Source organism: Anopheles coustani, chromosome 2 (assembly GCF_943734705.1).
Source record: "Anopheles coustani chromosome 2, idAnoCousDA_361_x.2, whole genome shotgun sequence".
NCBI classification, from domain to species: Eukaryota; Metazoa; Arthropoda; class Insecta; order Diptera; family Culicidae; genus Anopheles; species Anopheles coustani.
The window spans coordinates 40,015,092-40,035,801 of NC_071289.1; positions in this window are offsets into that span (position 1 = coordinate 40,015,092).

The following is a 20,710-nucleotide window of genomic DNA, read 5'->3' on the forward strand; positions in this document are numbered from 1 at the left end:
GAGCATAACGCACAAAGCCCGCACTGAGACCGGAACGGACAGCCGGAGCCGTGGAGCGCGCAGTATAAATCATTATTCCGATTTAATTAACAATCAATATTCAAACATTAGCCGGCGGCACCGACCGACGTCGTTGGCTTGCAATCCCCACTGCCCGTGACGCTCCTACGTCCTCTGTCTCACCAACGGATTAGTGAACCCTTCGACGTCTGCACAACATCGACGGGCACCGGACGCGAGACGTGCCACGCACCTTCCTTTCTCTGACGCAGTGAAGCACAGTTAGTCAACCGGGCATCAGAACACCTCCACACAGGACGGTGTTTGCCGGTGTTTGCACGGAGTGACATCACCGGAGGTGCGCTCGCCCGACGCCAGGATTACGCAAAACCGCGCCTCGGATCCAGTCGGCTTCAAGCCTAGTGTGCCGCCGGCAGGATGTGTACACAGCAACGACACCTATAGCCTGTCCTGTCGGTCGAATTGAGTTGTACAACGCTGGCGAATAATATATTTATATCACCACAGGCTCATTATGGTAGGCCTCAGCCACGGGAACCGCTTCGATTCGCGAGGGTCGGCAGCGTGGAGCAGATTATGGAAGGCGATTTAGGATTATCATTAACTGTACACAGAGGTCACACTGTCACGAGTGTGTGTGTGTTGGTAAAACTGTGCGTTTCCCGTTCGTTAGAATAATTGAACCGCCGCTAAACTAGGGAGAAGAAATTAATTAATCATCAGTAAAATTACCAACCAAAGTCAATTTAACCAGGAGAAACCACCCGTCCCCGAGAACGTTTCACACTAAAGCATTTAAATTCGATAACCACCCGAACCACCGTAGGTCCGAAGATTTGATCAAAAGGGAACGATCCAACGTAGGACAGCCAAACTTGATGTGTTTCAAAGATTCGTCATTTAAACAGTTCATTTTATTTCTGATAATGCTCGTACGTAAAACGTACAAACAGAGGAGAAGTGTACTTACCTTTAATATATTTATTTCTTGATCGAATGCACTCAATGGACAACTGTAATGAAAATAGAAAAGAGAAAAGATTAGCAATACGATGGAGGATAACAAGTTGATGTTAATGGCTTCATAAAAACTTAATGAACACTCAAAAGCTTCTATGATACAATAGAATGAATAAATATGGGCCCGGAGTACAGAGAAGTATTCATTTGAGTATAATATCCTTCAGAAATAATGTATAGCAGAGGTTGAAAGCGGTATCAAAAGTGGCAGGAAATTATAAATGGACGACTTAACGTTCGGACGTTCAGAATGGTTTGTTATTTTCTTAAGTTTATGGACATGAATATGAAATATGTTTGTTCGTTCAATGCTGCTATAACACTGTTCTAAAACTAACTAAAATATAAGTAATATTTTTGAGTAAGAACTATCAAAGTTGCCAGATAGTTACAGCAAGAGAATCAAACAAACCCTATCGTATTTTTAAATACGAGTTAGAAGACAAGAAAATTGAGACCAAAAATGTATTAAAAACATATGTTCATATAAAAGATAATTTAAGTAAAATAAAAGTAAAAAGTTTCTTGAGACAAAATAAAATAAATGCACACCAACGAATGGCTAACTATCAACATACAACATACTGTCTATAACTAAATCACAATAGCCTCTGCTAGGAGAGAGGCCAAGTCCAACTAACCCAATAAGATATAAACCTTAATTTATATAAGAGTATCATATAAAACCCTATTTAAATAAGCTGTTGACTATCACCATATATAAATTCTTATATATATTGTTACTGATCAACTTTTATTTATTCGCCATTTTATGACTACCCATTCTGTCAGGTTTAACAACTTTCAAAGACATTTGCAACATATGACATTTTTATTTCCCAAGGGCAGATATATTTTTCAAGTTTAATATTTACATATACTTTATATTAGTAGAGAGCATTATCAATCAAAAGAGGGAAATAAGAATATTTTTATTAAACGCATAATGTATCGCATGATTTAACAAGAATGAAAAGCGTCAAACTTCTCTCAGATGTATAGAGAAATCATTCAAACCTTTCGTTCAAAATGTCAAAACATTTCTGGCGGAAGTTTGAACACTGTTTCGTAATTAAGCTTTTATCATGGAATCACCTGAACTATGCCAACAAAGAGACAGTGACGGCTAGAATAAACCTTTATAAATGAACCCACCAGGTGTTGATTTTCGATTACACAACACACTATTATATGACACAATTTATCAAAACCACACAACCATGCAGCGAAATCCTAACCCTTTCCAAAAAGAGATTATTGGCTCAACACGACCCATAAAACAATAGCTTTTCAAAACTTGATGAAGTTATTTTCGTACGAACCCTTCGTGGCTGGCACACAAAGGAACAGTGTTTTTGTCATCTTTGCCGTAAGAAACCACTTCATTCAAGCGGCGTACAAAGAACGCTACGGAAAGGTAGCAAGGATCAACCTTTACTACCGCTGTTCAATGTCACGCTAAAACCGTCGAAAGCCGCCTCCCGACCGAAAAGGGTTACTGCAGGATTCCCTCGGCTAACCTCAATTACAGAACCTTCAATGAACCGTTCTTCGACGTTGCTTCCTTTACGGGTTTACTATCCGCTCGCCACAAATCCCCCATCGTGCCGGGCTCCTTTTCATTCTTCTACTGAATTACTGCATCCCTAGAGTGTGCGGCTGGCATGACCTGGTTCAATTTCAATGTCCTTCCCCCATTTACCTCGTCCTGGGTTGCGTTTTCCCATACTTGGTTATTCAGTAAAAAAAAGCTGTTACACATATTTCTGTCGAGTGCATACGCTCCCTTACTACAAACCAGCCAAGCGTAACCCCAAACTATCGCTTCAATAGGCTTGGGAGCAATGCAAGCCACTACTGCAAGCTCAAAGCGAACAGAAACTAATCTGTTCAAGGTACCATGCGGGTCCATGCGCACACAAGTCAAAGGATACTCCAATGGCGGTACGACTACGGTCGCACCCACACTATTACTCTCGCGCCGGTGAACTTTTATATTACATAAAATTAGTTTTAATCATGCACCACCATTTTCCCAGCAAAGGCTCCGTTCGCATGGCTTCGGTTTGCATCCGGCAGGCCACTCTCGAGACCTCAATGGACCCCAGAACCGATTGGCCAGAAGCATGTCAGGATTGTTCGTGGTGAAAAGAGGGAAAGTGAGATATTGCTTCATATTTAACTGTGCCATAAGAAGTCATTAATTTAAGCAAAGGGAACACTGTGAATGTAGCGCGTTGCATGAGCTTAATATATTTAAATGCATATTTATAGATTGGAAGCAAACATATTAATCGACCTTGAGACAAATCGTCCGCCGACACCATACGAATACGAATCAACAAAAAAATAATTTGTTTACGAATATGGCAACTGAAAAATGTAATTAAATTGAATATTGATGAAATCGAAGTGTTTTAAACAACAATTGGCGTTACTTAAGGCCCGCTGGTGTTATAAATAATAAAAAAACAGAAAATAAATAAATAAATACAAAAATGAAATAAACAATCCGAAAGGAACAAAAGAAACAATCATAACATGTTACACATCGTTCGAAAAGTGAAAAACAACTAACATTGTACAAATGAAGAGAAATATAAAACAATATAACTAGAACAATCGCAGATTTTGATCACGCCACAAGAAAAACAAATTGCAATCAAACAACAAATATAACAGATACGCTATTTCTATGTACCAAAACATTACGTTCTAGAATGTCTAATTTTAATTCGTTTTTTTATTTGTTTATTTAGTTACTGTATAGTTATACCATGCAAGATCAAGCAAAACAGTAGATTATGAAAAATGTCGGTAACATGTAGATTGATTGAAATAATGAAAAATCCACCGTAGCAATGCATGAACCATGTATAACGTACACAAGAAACGAATCAAATGAAAATGAGAACAGATAAAAGTTCAACACCGTTTCGTCCATCGTAAATTTCACATTTTAGTTTTTTCGCTCCAGAATGTAAAACTGAAACTTCAACAGAAATGGTTGTACAAACTAAATTGTCGAACATGACGAGAGGCAAAAAACGAACATTCGAGGGAAGGAACAAATTGATTCAACGGTAAAGCATTTTTGCTTTGTGTTAACATAGTTTCCAACACGGTGCAAATTTCGACCGAACACGCATTCCTAAACTCTCACACACACACGCAGAATAAAAAAGTGAAGCAAGGACATGCACAACCACCGTCCTCCAGACGTGCTCGCGCCAAATGCCATCGGTATGTGAGGCGAAACTTTTGAGCAACGAATAATAATTTATCACATGTTAACACACTGCCACGCAAATGTCCACTCGAGACCGAAGCTCTTCCCACAAATGGTCCCGACTGCAATCTAGGGCACGCGGAATCGTAACACGAAACGATGCACTGCAGCGCCAGGGTAGCAATAGAAACGAATGTGCGTCGAGGGAGACCGGAACCCCCGGACTTTGGTCCGAGATGGAGAGTCCAGTTCGAGCAGCAGACCAGCGGAACAAACTGGTGCTAGTGCGCTACGCCACTATCGGTCGACCGACCCGGGGTTCGAATAATAAGCGCTTAAGCGTATCCTGGACCTTCCGGTGAAACACTTTAGGGCGGCTGGCCCGACTGGGAAACGCAACACCGTTGGGAATCGAGTTGCAAAGTTGCCGGTAAACGCGGACCGGGACGCGATCTCTGGACCGCGTCCGCTCGCTCGCACTGGGTTCGAAAACAGTTCGCACTGAAACCCATTTAATCCGATAATTACATTAAAATTTTAATTAAAACTTAATTCAATCTCGGTGCTGCTTCTCCGAGGGTCGCGTCCGAGCGCTGGGACTCTAGTTTGGTCTCCGACGGTCATCCCCGGACGGTAAGGGAAGAAATAGAAGTCGACAACGGTTCCTTTGCGGACCGGAGCAGACAGGAGGACACATAGACACCCACACATATGATACCGTGATCCATTTCGGAGCAGAAAACTAGCAACCGAGTTGGACCGCTGGCAACAAACTCGTCTGCTAACCTTCCATTAGATGGAAGAGGTTGAAGGGAGGCTCCCTGTCCGTAAAGGATACTGCCCGGAATCTCCTGATCCCTGCGCTTTTACAACGCTAGACAACTAGTTATTCACTTGGGTTCAGCTCATAACCGTGGGCTAATGCAGGGTATTGTAGTTTAAAACAAAAACACGGAAATTACAGTTAAAAACCAACTCACTGGACCTTTCAACTTTTCCAATGTAGATCATGTTTCCAAAAACAAAACCATTATAAAAAAAGTAATGTATAAAACAGAATCACTAGCACTAGAAAAAAAGGAAAACAAAAAAAGGTTTCTATTCATTAATCTGAAAGACATGAATATACGTGCAGCATGTTTAAATGACAGGAACTACAAGAAAATTTATCGAATGAAGTTGAGGTGTTCTACAATTGACAACCATAATGATGAACTCTACGTTTAATAAGTTTGAGTCTGATATCACTTGTTGTTCAACATGAACAAGACATGCCACAAATAATATTACAGAAACCCTATCAAAATTCAACAGCTTGCAGTTTCTGATGAGAATAGAAAATCTACTATTTTTAATCCATATTTAAACCACCTGAAGAAGACAACATTTTTACCATCTCTAAAATAGAACTTGATAATGGACATGGTAAGGCACAAGTTACTTGATTATGTTGTGCATAAAAGAAATAATGAAACCAAAATAATCAACACCTTATTAATGGTTAAAATGGTAGCTCAATGAACAATGATTTCAACATCATTGATATGGCTTTTGACATTACCATATTAACGCACATCGATGCAATCCTCAATATTCGAGCGAAATGAATCGATTACCATAACTGATTGATTCCGGAAATGGAACTGGTGCATATTTTCGAACTCATCATAAAATCACCTGCACGCACGCAGACGAGCAGTAAAAACGAATGTTATGAACATTTTAATTTCAATAATCGAAAGATGACCTACATTTTCGCCCGCCCTCAGCCACATTATCATCATGATCATCCCCCGAACAGTGTGAACCACCTCCCATCTACCACCATGCTCCTGCCCCCGAACAAAAACACTCCCCAATGCATAAGGCTCACGCAATTAGCTGTGGTCAACCACGCTTATGTACACTACTACTGCACTACTTAAGCGACACCGGCGGATAAATACAGCTACAACCGCTTTTACCACGGCTGATTACACATTCGATCGAACCGGCCGATCGATTTGCGGTCGCCGGGAAAACATATTTCTGTTTTAGTGGCTAATGGTTTTACAGCACACGAGCATGTTTTCAGGGCCCTTTGGGTCGTGGCTGGTCGTCGCTTGGCTTGCCAATCCCATCCCGATCCCGGTCGATAGTCGGTTGCATTCGCTTACCGTTGCTTAAACGCTTTAAGAGTCGGAGCATTTAATTGGAAAATCTCATCTACGATGCGGAGCAGCAAGTGCATTCTCAAATTACCCGTCAGTCAATTATGCAACTTGAACAGTTGCCTAGGAACACTCTATTATATATAAGCATTGTATAGTGATACAAAATACCTTCAGAACAGTTTGCTTAACTATGCGATGTTTTTAAATTTATTTAAAGCTAGCTTGACGCCCCGGTGATGCTAGGTGAAAAAGGGGTAGACAAAATAGTTATGGTTTTTACTCTTTAATAGAGAGTTGTGATTTAATTTAAAAGTTAATTCAACGGCATATGGCTGATATATCATCAATTAACCCTACTGTATTATTTTTGATGAATACACCTTGACATATGTCGCTATCATTGCATTACAGTGATGGTCATCGATACATACATACGCAGATAAAGGATTATTTTCATAAGCACCATGCATGAGTCTTAATTTGGATTAATATTGATAAAAATCCCATAATTGCAACGAGTGGTTATTGTTTTATTTCAAAACTACTGAAAGTTGTAGACAATCTTTGGTTTTTGTAACACAAATAAATATTGTATGCATTTAGTATGATGTGTTGTTTTTTGTAAAGGAGTATATAATGTGTACATGCTTGTTTCGTTTGTTTTAATGTTTAAAAACTGAGTTTCAATCGTAAAACTTAGATGATTTTATAAAAAAACGAACTTTCAAATCTTCAACACAAAATTTTCAGAATCAATGGCTTCAGTATTGGCCGAGTTTTTAGTGTACACAAAACTCCATACAAAAAACTCAAATATATAATAGATATACAGCGAAGGGAAAATGCTTTCCTCTGTGTTTACAATAGTTAGCCAGTTCTTTACTCTGGAAATAAAACTAGTTCCATAGTGAACCTTGAAAATAGAAATGAGAAGCAACCGAAACGAACCAATAAAATTGCCTAAATCAAATGTACAATTGACTTGAAACTACCGATCCAGCAACAAAAACTGTTTGCCCCTTTTAATTGGGTCTATCTATCAGCAAGTTCTGAGTAATACACATGCGTATCGATTAAAACAAAAGTAGAAAGGATGCACAAGGGCTTAAGCATTTCCAATCCATCTGTTGCACGGACACGGTCGTTAAGCTGTTTGTGGATTTAATGGCACCGAAAACATTTAATCTTTTTTACCAAACCCACGCAACCCGATCGTGGCGCATAGGCGCCTCCGCGTCACATAAATGGTTCCCTCGGGTGCAAACGTGTCGAAGGATTTTTGGGTAAAACACCAACGTGTGTGTGTGTGTGTGTGTGTGTGTGTGTGTGTGTATATGTGGGCAGGGGGGAAAACCATCGGCTCTGGTTGCGGCTTGAAGCGGATTATCAGAGGATAACCGTGCGAAAGTCGGCGATGGGATTGCATTGGCGCTACCTTTTCAATCGCACCGTCGACACCGAACTAACTACCCACGAAAGTTGGAAAAAAGCCCTCCCCCACCTCCCCCCGACACTCACACTATACCGCGGGAAAAATCGCAAATAACATTTATTGAATCGGGTGTTTCGAAGGCTCCTAGCAACCCTTTTTCGCCCCCACCCCATCCATTAATTACAAATAGTCACGAATTTGCACTCACGGGATCGACCACCGTATGTGACCATGGAAACACACACACACACACCCACCACCGCCCGCAAGCTAAAGGACAATAATAGCCAATGAGTATTTAAAAAAAATGAAATAAAAAGCCGACGCCCAAACGGACGCGGATGGAAAGGCGCCAAACCAAAATTGGCATTCCATTCTGTCATCATGGTTTAGCAATTACCACTCATAAATTACGAAATATTCCCCCTCCGTCCGAGCCCACCGAAGGATGCACACCTCCACACAACCACCAACACCACCCTCACAGTTCCCGCAAACCGCCCGAAACAGTTGATAACGTGCCGGCTAGACGATTTATCTCCGGATGGCCCGGCTACAAATGAGAGTGTCATGGAAACTGCGTGAACATAGAGTGATAGTGAAAATGATGCAAACGGAGGGCGCACCGGACATGGTCCGGAAGTAGTCGCGACTAAATGGAGGAAACGACAACGGAACGGTGGATACAGACACAGAAAGCGAGAAAGAGAGAGCGAGCGAAAGGGACGTCGATGATTAATGGGGGAAATATGCTATGATTTTTTCTTTCTTTCCTGTCGCGCCCACTTGCCGCCCGCAAGCGAACCAAGAGCTGGAAAACGGCGGAAAACGGAAACCGAAGGGCCGCAGCAAGGCGACGAGCCCGGAAGAGTTGCAACGGCGGGCGGTTTATCTTACCGTCCCCCCCACCCCCCCTACCCGAGATTAATACCGCAAGACAATCGGGCGGGATAATGAATGAGGTGTTTAGGAAGAAATTTTCCCTCCGCCAGTTTTCCTTGCGGGTTGCAGTGCCACGGTAATGAGATGCACTTCCAGTTGACCTGCAAAGGCAGCCGGGTTGAACGCTGGTCGTCGTCTCGTCGCGATCAAATTGTCATCTATTAAGATTATTATCACTTCGTGTGTAAACAAATAATTATATGCAGTCTGCGTATAATGATAAGTAATGAAACGAATGGTTACTTCTGGGACGGCGGTAGAGTGTTAATGAAAGGATGCTAAGTTTAACAATGGATCAATATATATATTTTTTCAAATAAGCATAACTCTATTTTATGTTATAAAAATAACGGTTTACAGAGAAGCTTACAGATCGTTGGTTGGTAAAAATGCCAGAAACTAATTATCTCTATATGACAGAATTAATTATTATTGTTTCACACATTTTTGATTAACTTCAGGAACAGAGCGCCATATTGATAGGTCTAGTTTCATATAAGATTATTATTTTCAAACCAATTTTTAGAACTGCGCATTATTGAAATATTAACCTACATTTTAAGGTTTGTAGTATTAGTTTGTTTTATTTCCGAATACATAAATACATCAATAAAATACACTTTTATAGTTATTATTCTTGTGACCTTTGTTTTCGTCACTTTTTAAAAGTTATTATTAAGGGAAAATTTTCAATTATAAAAGAACTCGATGAAAAAATGTTACAAAAAAATTAATCTAACTAAAGTAAAACAACCTTAAGGATAATTCTAACAAACCTTAAATAATTAAGAAATATATTATCTTGTTAGTTTGTGCATTGCCCATAGCTTATAAAAATTTATTACATGAAATAAATGCAGTGAGTCAATCAAAGTGTCATAAATTTTAAACATATAGCTGCCTTCAATCTAAACAAATACAAGATGTTTTCTTATGAGGTCAAGAATCTTTTTGAAGTCACCGTCATAAAGCGGAGTGCGACCGGGACAGAAGATAGTAACTCGGTAAACACAATGAAGATTCTATAACTATTGCGAAGCAGGTCCACTTCTGCGTAGCTGTTGAGTCACACACAATCTACATAGTTCCATCTGCGACACAATGTTATAATTCTTATGAAAATATTAATCGTAAACTGCATTCACTTAAATGAGGTACTTCATACTTTTGAGATTTATATACGGTTGAAAAACTTAACAGTGTGTAGTGCGAAATAATTTTCGTAAAAACACAAAGTATGTTTACAAAAACAAAATAATACAAACAAGACATTATGAGAGACTCAGCACTTTCTTGGGAAATAAAGTGATTCCGAAATCAATCGCTCACCAGCATTAACATTAACACCCGTGCAATACAATCCAACGTCTGATGGACGACTCCCCGCAAGTCGAACAGACATCAGACAACGCCAACCGTATGAGAAACCCGCCCTACCATGAACCGTATCGAGAAACAATAATGATAAGCATTATCGACCATAAAAGTTACAACATAATTAGTTCCATTTGCAACGTGAGCGAAATCTCCGGCGTGGACGCACACCAACGAAGGGAATCGCTTGATCTTCGAAGCGGTTCGTCAGATTCCTTCTCTGTTTGATGGGGAGGAGAGTTTGTTGTAGAAATACATCAATCGCACTCCCTTCCAGAGCTTGTTTCAACCTTGCACAAGGTTGCGCTCCATACGAGTCGTTAGGAAGAGCGCGAATTCGCTGCCACTAGACTAACGACTTAAATAACATTTGATCGCATTCCGAAGAGCACGGAATCGTGCTTTCCAACCCTGTCGTTTCCTCCTGAAGGGAACCAACCGTTGCTTCGGTCCGGAGCCGCTTCTTTCGCTTCGCTGGAAAATACTGACAGTAATCGGACACAAATGGCATACGATCGCTTTTAACGCAATATACGCCAATTGATGATGTTAGGTTCGAATTGGGCAGCGGGACTTACCCCGTCCCACTCTCTTCGGGGCCCGCCAACCCCCGTTCTTTGCCATCTGTATGGTCCCGTTTGCCGAATGTTCGCTTAAAACGTCCATCAGAATAAATTTTCTTATTGACCTCTCGGTTGGACGCAGTCCCGGTGTACGTGTTCGAAATCTCACTTCGCTAAAAGAACATTGCACCATGTGCGAAAAACACACCGACACCCCAACGCTGTCCTACCTCCTTGAAGCCCCTGCACATAAGGGTGTCTTCGATAGTTGCTGAAGAAAAGAAACAAAAAGCAGATGAAACCGCCATTTCATGAAAAAGGAATCTCTCGCCGTGTCAGATCACCAAGCCTCGCCCACCCCATTCCCTCTCGCGGCGCACAACACACACACACCCACACATACCACCCCTCCGGGGTCTACAAAACAAAATCACAATCGTTTTCCCGGCCTCCCTCCTCGTGCTCGATTTTTCATCCACCGAAACATTCAACATTTTCAGCCAACTCAGCAAGAACATTTTCACAAAAACTTGCTCCTCCCGTCCCATTCATCCCACCGCACCCCACCTCGGCCGCTTTTATGCCCCTTCCAACACATACGGAAACTTCTTAAGTTCCTTCATGACTCAACCGGGAAAACGTTCCGATGGGTTCCGTTATGATTCACAAATGGGCACACACACACACACACACACACACGCACACACATGGCAAAACGGAAACATTCGCAAAAATGATCGAAATAAATCGCAGGAAGGAGGGGAGAAAAGGAACGTTTTTCTTTCCGGCCGTGAAGCGCCAAACCCAAGGCGGTATGTAATCGGGGAAAATTGGGTTTCTTGCTTACCTTCCGGGTGTGCGGAAGCTTATCAGTGGAGAATAGTTCCTCCGAACCGCACTGCCACCCTCCGCAGTCTAATTCGCAACCCACACCTCGGTTTCCCCCCGTACGTAGAACGGAACGCAAACCCGGAAAAACAACGCTCACTTCCTTCGGCTGGCACCGGGTGGTGGTTTTCCGCGTGCGTCGTGGTGTGAACAGTCGCACACGGACACATTTCTTCGCACCCAGCACCGGAGTGCATTGGATATGGCATTAGATATGCAGTGGAAATATTTATTAGCCCCATCACACCCGACCGGTGGAATTATAATTTATGGCTCGGGTGTGATTACGTTTTCTCGGCTCCGGCTCAATCGTGTTCGCCCCGTCGCTGGATCGTTTTATCTCCTTCGCTACACGGCGCCCAGAAACCGGGCCAGCTTTAGGTGGCGGGAGTGGCACTTGCATCCTTCATCCGCATCGCCATGCAGTTGTGCACATGGATAGTGACTTTATTAACATGACGATGGCTGCAGACATTTTCCATACGCGAGCTTCGAATGTGATAAAAAGACGAGCGGGTTTCTTTCGCACCCACCAGCGTGCTCGTTAGCATGTTTTCCATTCCGTGCGTCGGAATTGGTTGTCTTTATTATCGAGTAGACTATTTTCAACAAGCACGTTATTGCGTATAACTTAGAGGGTTTAATCCAGAACAGGATGACTCATGGTTTTCCTATTCAATTTTAATTAAAGAAGCATACAGTGACCGGCAGGAAAAAGTGCCCACTTCGAATTTTGTTGATTTTCGCTCAATATTTTTTTCTCAATCCAACTAAATATACTCCAAGTATTTTTCGTATATTGATTTACATATTTCATATAAGATCCACTAATGAGTAAGCGAAAACAAACATATTTTGATTTTGAGAAAAAAATAATTAAAAAAAGTATCTAAAAAAACAGTGACAAGGAAAAGTGCCCACTTTGAAATTTCGAGTTTTGCATAAAGTTTTGCATTGAGGGCTAACCAATTTATTGCGTTTTCATATTTTTCAGGTTTGTTAGCACTATTTCTGACATTTATACACGTATGATCACGTGTTTAACTCATGTTTGGTTGTAAATATACAATTTTTTTATATTAGGTTTAGGTATCTCATTAATTTGAGTGTTACAAGAAATTAAATAGCATAAAATATGTTTTATGGCATTTATCTACATTAAAGTAACTTATTCAAAGCACGAAATCCACAACGCAGCGGTAGGAAAATTCATAGTTACATTTTAAACGCACCGATCGGTGGAGGATCGGCCTCCTAGAGGAGACAAGCGCAAAACAAATGCGCGCATGGACGCTAAGATCATTCGTGAGGTCAAGAAAAATTCAAAAGTAACTGTCAGGGAGATCTTGGAAATACTTCAGCCATCAGTTTTTGAAAGAATTATCCGTCGCCGGCTTGTTGCATACGAGTTCAAGAGCAGATTTGATAGGAGGCGCCCTTATATCAGCAAGGCCAATAAGGCCAAGCGTCTTAAGCTCGCTGAGGAACATGCTGCTGTGCCTCTAGACTACTGGATAACGGTTCTGTGGTCATACGAATCAAAATTTGAACTTTTTAATCGAAGATGGCATGAACGTATACAGTGCAGATCGAAGGAGGCAATGCTGTAGGTTCGCCACATCCAGGGCACAGTATGCCATGAAGGAGGCAATATGGTGGTCTGGGGTTGTTTTTCGTCCAGTGGAGTGGGGAGCCTTGGGAACATTAACGGTGTTAAGATTGCAGATTACAACATAAACATAAACATCCTGGAACAAAATCTGGAGATTTCACTGATCCTGACGGGCCTTGAAGAGAAGTTCGTTCTCCCGGCTGGGGCAAGTTCCACGCAGCCCGGCGGGGCCAAGTTCGACATACTGCCAAGAAGACGAAGTCTTTCTTCCCGTCTTGTCGGACAAAACTGTTGAAATGGTCTCCTCAGAGCCCGGAGATTAAGAATTTGTGGGCAGTTCTCGATGCCAGGGTGGACAAAACTGATGTATCGAATAAAAACGACAATTTTGAAGCTCTAATGCGCGCTTGAGAAGAATAAAGTCCCCAAAAACTAATAATCCTAGTAGAAAGCATGCCAAAGCGCCTTCAGCAGGTTGTAAAAGCTAAAAGAGAACATATAAAATATTAAAATGCATTTATTATTTCTAATTTTTATGTATAATAATGAATAACTGAAGTGGGCACTTTTCCTTGTCACTGTTTTTTTAGATACTTTTTTTAATTATTTTTTTCTCAAAATCAAAATATGTTTGTTTTCGCTTACTCATTAGTGGATTTTATATGAAATATGTAAATCAATATACGAAAAATACTTGCAGTATATTTAGTTGGATTGAGAAAAAAATATTGAGCGAAAATCAACAAAATTCGAAGTGGGCACTTTTTCCTGCCGGTCACTGTATGTCAGAAAACCTCAGTTATTCGCCTTTTCTCTTCTTAAGAATGAAATACCTTTTTTTATTTTGTCCTCTCAATCAATCTTACAAAACGTCTGGTAAATTAACACGCAGAAAATTTAATTTTGGTTCACGACATCATTACATTTATTCTACTGGTAAAATAAGTTAATATTAACGTAAGTTATCCTACCAAACATTTCTAAGGTTGAGTAGTTTTGTCAAAAAGGGTAATCATGATGGTATAGAAAAAAAAACTGTTTAAATATTACCTAATATTCAAACAGGCTTGAGAACGAAATTGTTTGCAATACATTTAAGTGATTGACATAATTCAAAGAAACTTACACCAGATTAATAGTGATGCGGATAACAACTCTTTAAAAAAAACAATCATCACGAGGATTCGAATCTTTAAGTCACCCTGTTGTGATTTGAAACGTGTAAAAGAAGTTATTAGTCGTCACAGAAATTTACAGGGATTTAAACCCCATAAGAGTAAATTTTTATAATTTTAAATTTTTTGTTTTACTTTAATGATTCAAATCCCAAACTGTATGTGCATTCATATCTAGTTCGTATGTAAAGTCCCAGTTTGTGATTCGAAGCTCCCCACTCTTGGGATTCGAATTTCAACTTGGGATTCCAATCTACATGGCGACTAGCAACTCTTTCACTCACTTATTCACTAAGTTTAAATTAAAAAAGGAGTAATAAAAACTATCCGTTAGGATTTAAATCAAACATTCAACAGATTGACATTAAGATTCAACAGTATTTTAAGGAGAACACAGGAACAGGAGAAAAAATCTCCACAAATAAACCCATTTTCCGACTATTTTACTGCCCATACAATTTAAAACCTGCAGAACGGTAGGTCTCCGAGGGTAGCTGAGTAGTTTCCCATCCAGCACCACCACCTTTATTGGTGATGAGCATTGGAAAGAACACACACAAAAAAACTAAATCAGCGATAAACAACAACAACGACCGAAAACAGATTTCAAAATTTAACCGACAAACAAACCGTTCGATTCTCAGAAACGGTTTTATCACTCCTCGGAGTTGGTTTGGTCTCCTTCGGCTGCGGTGTGGCGTTCGGCAACAGGCGCGCCCGAGATGCCAAAGGATGGCCCGCCCAGAAGGACCAGGGACAGCAAATTAGCTGGAAATTGCAGTTTAGGGTTTCGTTTAATGGCGTTCCGGAACCGGATCACCGGCCCAAAACCCCAACGAGCCCACGCAGACAGTGGAAACACGCACCCGGTTTCTCAATACATGCTCGAAGTGATAGCCGTACACAATCTCGCACACAAGGGAAAGTAGTAACACACACACACACATGAACAGGTGAGTAGTAGAATCCTTCAACCCTCTTCAACCAGGGCGTGTTAAACCCAACCCGACCGGCCGTTTCAATCCCCCGTACACGGAATCTGAGGGTAAAAACCAACATCAACGATTTCAACAAAAGCAAAAAAAAAAAAAGGGAAAGGACAACTCCCTAAGTCCACCCTCCGTAATCCCCTTCCGGGGACGCTCGGTAACCATTTAAGGTCCAACCCGTTCCCCCATCGAATGGGGTTCCTTTGTCACCTTTTTTCCAGGTGAACGGACCGACACGGTCAACCGGTGCAAGATACGCACGGGGATGGTGAGGGGAAGTACCCGGTGTATGCGTCCTCTCGGAGCTCGGACCCACACGAACCGAAACCGGCGGTCTTCCAACGGATCGAAATAAATTTTACTTCCCTTCCCCCTTCCCGAAGCCGACGTTACGAAACCGTTCGGGAAAAACCGGACGAGAGAAACATTTAACGGAAGGTAGCCCGGAATCCGGGAAACTATGTGGAAAACCAAAAGGATGACACGGCCGCACACTAGTGGCAAACGGTTACGGTTAGCCATGGGAAGGGACATACATACGTACACACACACACACACACACGCCAAGGGAAAAGGCAAATAAAGTCCTCTCCGGCACGCGACCCCACCGAAGTTCGCCTGAAAACGGAAAAGCAACCACCGAAAGCTGGTGTTGCATAATACTACCACCAAGCTGTCTACGGTTCTCTCGGAACGGAGGTAAAAGTTAACCTTAGATAATAATGTAAACCATCAACGGAGGTAGAAATTATTTACCCCAAGGAGAAGTAGCAGAATTCGTTATTTTTCAAGAAAACTGCCCGTACCGAACCGAACCTCCCGAAACGGCTTCAAACTCCGGTGCTTGCGTGAATCAACTCTGGGTGTGTCAGACTGATGCTCTAGGAAGCGGACAAACGGCGACGGAAGCGTTGCCTGCGAGTCGAAAATCAATGCCTCAAACACGACAAGAGCGAGGTGGACTAAGAAATCCACTCACTCATCCTCTCGAACGGCAACGGGAAAAGAAATGGCACGGAACGGATCCCAACGGATCCGGCCATTTCTGTCGCTCCGAATGACAGGTTTGGACTGTCAGTCCGTCAGCAGTTCTGAGCTGCTGCAGGCAATGAAGAAAACGGACAGCGCCGGTGCTGGACTCTGGGAATCCCTCGCCCAAGATGGCCGCAACGAGACGTAATCCGGCGCCGGAAACGATGGAGTGTGCGAAGGGTGTTTTGAGCGGATTTCATTTCCTACGTAACGACGCCGTAGCGACGGACGAAACACCAACACCACGGTACGGGAAAACAAAAATCCAACAGTTGAAATATCCCTAATCCGTCTTTCCGCACCACGAACCATCTCCCAAAGCCATTCATTTTGGGAGCTTGGGTGTTGTTGGGACGCGCTTCGAGCATTTCAACCACAAGGTCACCATCATCTTCGCCGTTCTTATCTGCATCGGCGAAGAGTAACCACGACGAAGCGACGGCCGTTTTCTAGGAAGCGGTCCCGGATCGAAAACATCCTATTCACAAACAACGCCTTGCGCATCCGTTTTCGGGGTCGATGGCGTCCGTCCCGGTCGACGATGGTCGTAATAAAATGATTCAATAATGCAAATCTAATATATTTACCCGTTAATGTTTGAACCCATGGCCACACGTACACACACACACACACATCGACACAAGGGCGCAGATAGGCAGCTGTTATCTGCACTAATGCTGCTTTGTGATCAAGTTCTCAAACGTCCGCTCGAACATAAACAGAAACCCAACCCTGGCCCTTTGGAAGACGATGCTTCCCCGAAGCAAGAAGCACCGCCGAGCAACTTAAGCAAGTATTGATGGAGGGTGTTACGGAGGACGTTACGATGCTCCCATTGGCAAGTGGTGTGCCATTGTTTGCTGGCGACGATATCGAGTTTGGATAAGGCTTTACGCGATGAAGTTACACACCACCGGGCTCAAACTGCAGCGTGTCACGTTAAAACGACAGATTTCCGGGCCCGTACTTCTCCGAGCGGAGCGACGACTAAACAACGGCGACACCTAACGAGAACCGTACGCCACAAAAAAAAAAACAAGGAGCGCTCCTTTCGTTTGGGTGCAATTTTCTGCGGATTAGCTTTTGATAAATGTGCCACGAAGGATGGGAAAACATCATTAGTGCTGGCGATCCGGTGAGAGAGCGTCTGTGAGAGCGCAAGTCGGTATTCTGGGGCGAAGTTATCAATCGGCCAAGCTCAACGTTACTATTAGAAGGGCATTGTTTGATTGCACGTAATTCAAGCATAATAATGCAATCAGCATCACGTCAGACGTCGAGCTCCATCCGAGCTGGTTCGGATGTAATACTTCACAACGGTAATAATTGAACAAGGATATTGTATCCAAATGCACGGTAATAATAAGCCGCCCCGTCATTGATGAGTTCCTGTAGCAGAATTATGCAGAATTACTCAGTAATTCTTCAGTAAAAAATTTAAAATATAAAAGCAGAGTCTACGAGCGTTAAATCTGCTTTGCTTCCACCTACATATGCTTTACTTTTTTACTAATTAATTCTACAAATAAATAAATTTGGTGTGAATATCCAAACAGTGTAAAAAATGGTACCTATCGCGAACCAAGTTAACAACCGGTCGATAAACATATCGACCGATATAATGACAGTAATGGCGGAATGATATCGCAACGCATCAAATTTATCAACCCGTAAAATCGCGTGTACAATTGCCATGGCTACCGTACAAATCGTGGGGAAAAAATCTAGCAGTTGTTAAAAAAGTCTTTAATTTGCATCGCGAACGAAACATTTTTTTTATATCGACCGATATATTTAACTACTGCCTCAACCCATCCGATATACTAAAAAGAGCGGTTGACCGTGGTAAAATTTATTTTAAAAAATGTAAAAATGTTATTCTGTGTTAATTTTTCGCTTCTTATTATTTTTTAACCATTTTAGCCCATCAAAAAATTTATTTTTCTTGTGAATTTTTTTTTTGTTTTAAAATTTGTTTTTTTTTATTTAACCGCCTACACGGGTAGTTATTGTAGTTTTATATTCAAATAACAATTGATTGGATTGTCGTATCAGCATGAAACTTTTAGAATGCCTAGAAATAGTAATTTTCTATCGTTTTGCTAAAGAAAACAAGTTTTTAAACAAATTTAAATAATTTTTATTTGCCGTTGTCGGTCGATACCCCTCAAACGTTCCGTATTTCTCGTACTTCGGACCAATTTTCATTTTATAGAGCTGTCGGATCGATTTGTAATTTTCAGTGAAGATACTTAAAGGTGTTTTCCAAAATATTGTATAACTTTTATAATTTCAAAAATTCATTAAGTATATTAATTTGAGGTTCCAAAAAATGTCAACGATATAAAAAAATTAGTATTTTTCTTTTGTACAGTTATGCATTGTGTTTCCTGTTCTTATAAATTCACGTATTTTGTTTTTTGGTTCGTGCATTAACACCCTGACCCTTCTCAATTTTTCTTCCGCCAATAACCCACGCTTATGCTTATGCTAGTTCCACTTTGGCAAGGATTTCTTCAAACAGCCTCTTCGGAACTCGGTAATTGTTAATGAAGCTGAAAAAGGAACATGTTAAAACAGTGGCAACGATTGTTGAGCCAATACGCTTACGTTTTATCCGATAATTCAAGCGGATCAAAATGCTTCTACAATCGCCTATCTCCTCTTCATTTTCCGCATCATTTAAAAAGAATAATGAATTTATCATTCTAATGTTTTGGATGCTTCAAGAACTAAAATGCTTCTCGATACGATAGAAGTCGCACTAATTGTAACGTTGTTAAAAGTAAACAAACTCTAGGTTTCCATGGTAATTTGACAGACGGCGAAACCACTCGATAGGTATTTTTATGGGTTGTTATAATTTTACCGACTGCTCAGTTGAATACATTCGCGATACCAATTCGAGTAGATAAATTTATCGGTCGATATAATCAAACGGGTTGGTAAATTTTATCGACTGCTTTCGCGATAGGTACCAATAACACATTATCGCTAGCGATCGATAATGCTAGAAAAATTCGTCGGTTTACATCCGAAGAAACTCCACGTAGGCTATGGAGTATCGCACATTATGAGTTTGCGCAAAGGTGTCAGCTCATGTCGACAATAAAAGCAATGGAATTATATGCCAACTTGGTAACAATTAACACGTTGACTGCCATGGCTATTATTTTTCGGTATTGATGAATAGTTCTAAAAAGTGTTTGTCCAATAAATAAATGAAAAGGCAACATAAAAATTATAGTAATACTTAATCTCAATTCTTTGTGAAGCTAAGGCCATCAAAAACCGTCGGTTGAATAAATGTTTATAAAAATAAATATATGTTATTTTTTTTCAAAAACGATTATACTAAGAAAGTGTTCCAACAACGTGTTCCAGTCAACGTGCTAAGAAAGATCAATTGCTTTATTTATATTTGGTACTGGTAAAATTGTATATATAAACAATTCCGCTACGGATGCTGATCAAGTAAATTTTACGCATTAAAGATAAATTGGACGCGATTGCTTGGAAAATCTAACCGTTAATAGCAAGCAACCAGCAACTAGCCATTACAAGAATAAAACTACACGAAGTTTTGAAAGAAGTGTATGCTACTAGTGGTCGATTTTATTTATTTACATATACGTTCATATATACGTTCATCGTCCTTTTAAAAAGAAAACTAATTGACCTGTTGGCTCACATATTTACCGATTAATTCGTAACATTTATATTTCGGTGATCGATATGAATAAACAAAGACGGCTCATTGCGACCTGCCCATTTTGACGCTTTTATAGACTGAGAAATTTAAATTGAAAACTAGTTAATGCACTAGTTTTTAGATGCAGTGTAGAACTAGTGTAGTTAAAATTATATAGAAAAGGTTGCGTAATAAAGCCAAATACAATACAGGGAAAGTTTCTGGAAAATGCAAACTTATTGAATTCATTATCTCTCCAGCAAAAAATGTAGTAAAATATTTATAGACTGTTGACTAACTGAGTGAATTTAAATTTAAATTTTAAACATTACATATTAATAGAGAACGGGTAACCAAAGTACAAAGACATGACCTAATTTAAAGAGAAGTTTGATACTCCTACAACGATGAATCATTGGCGAATATTGATGCCAAAAATGATAAACTTACACAACCAACCAAACCTTTCCTGAACCTAAAAACAACCTAACCTTTCCTACATAAATCTTTCCAGCTCAAATTTTCTCGCACATGCATACCCTCGGCAAAGAAAGTTTAAAATTTTGTGAGCAAAGTTTTTTTTTTCATA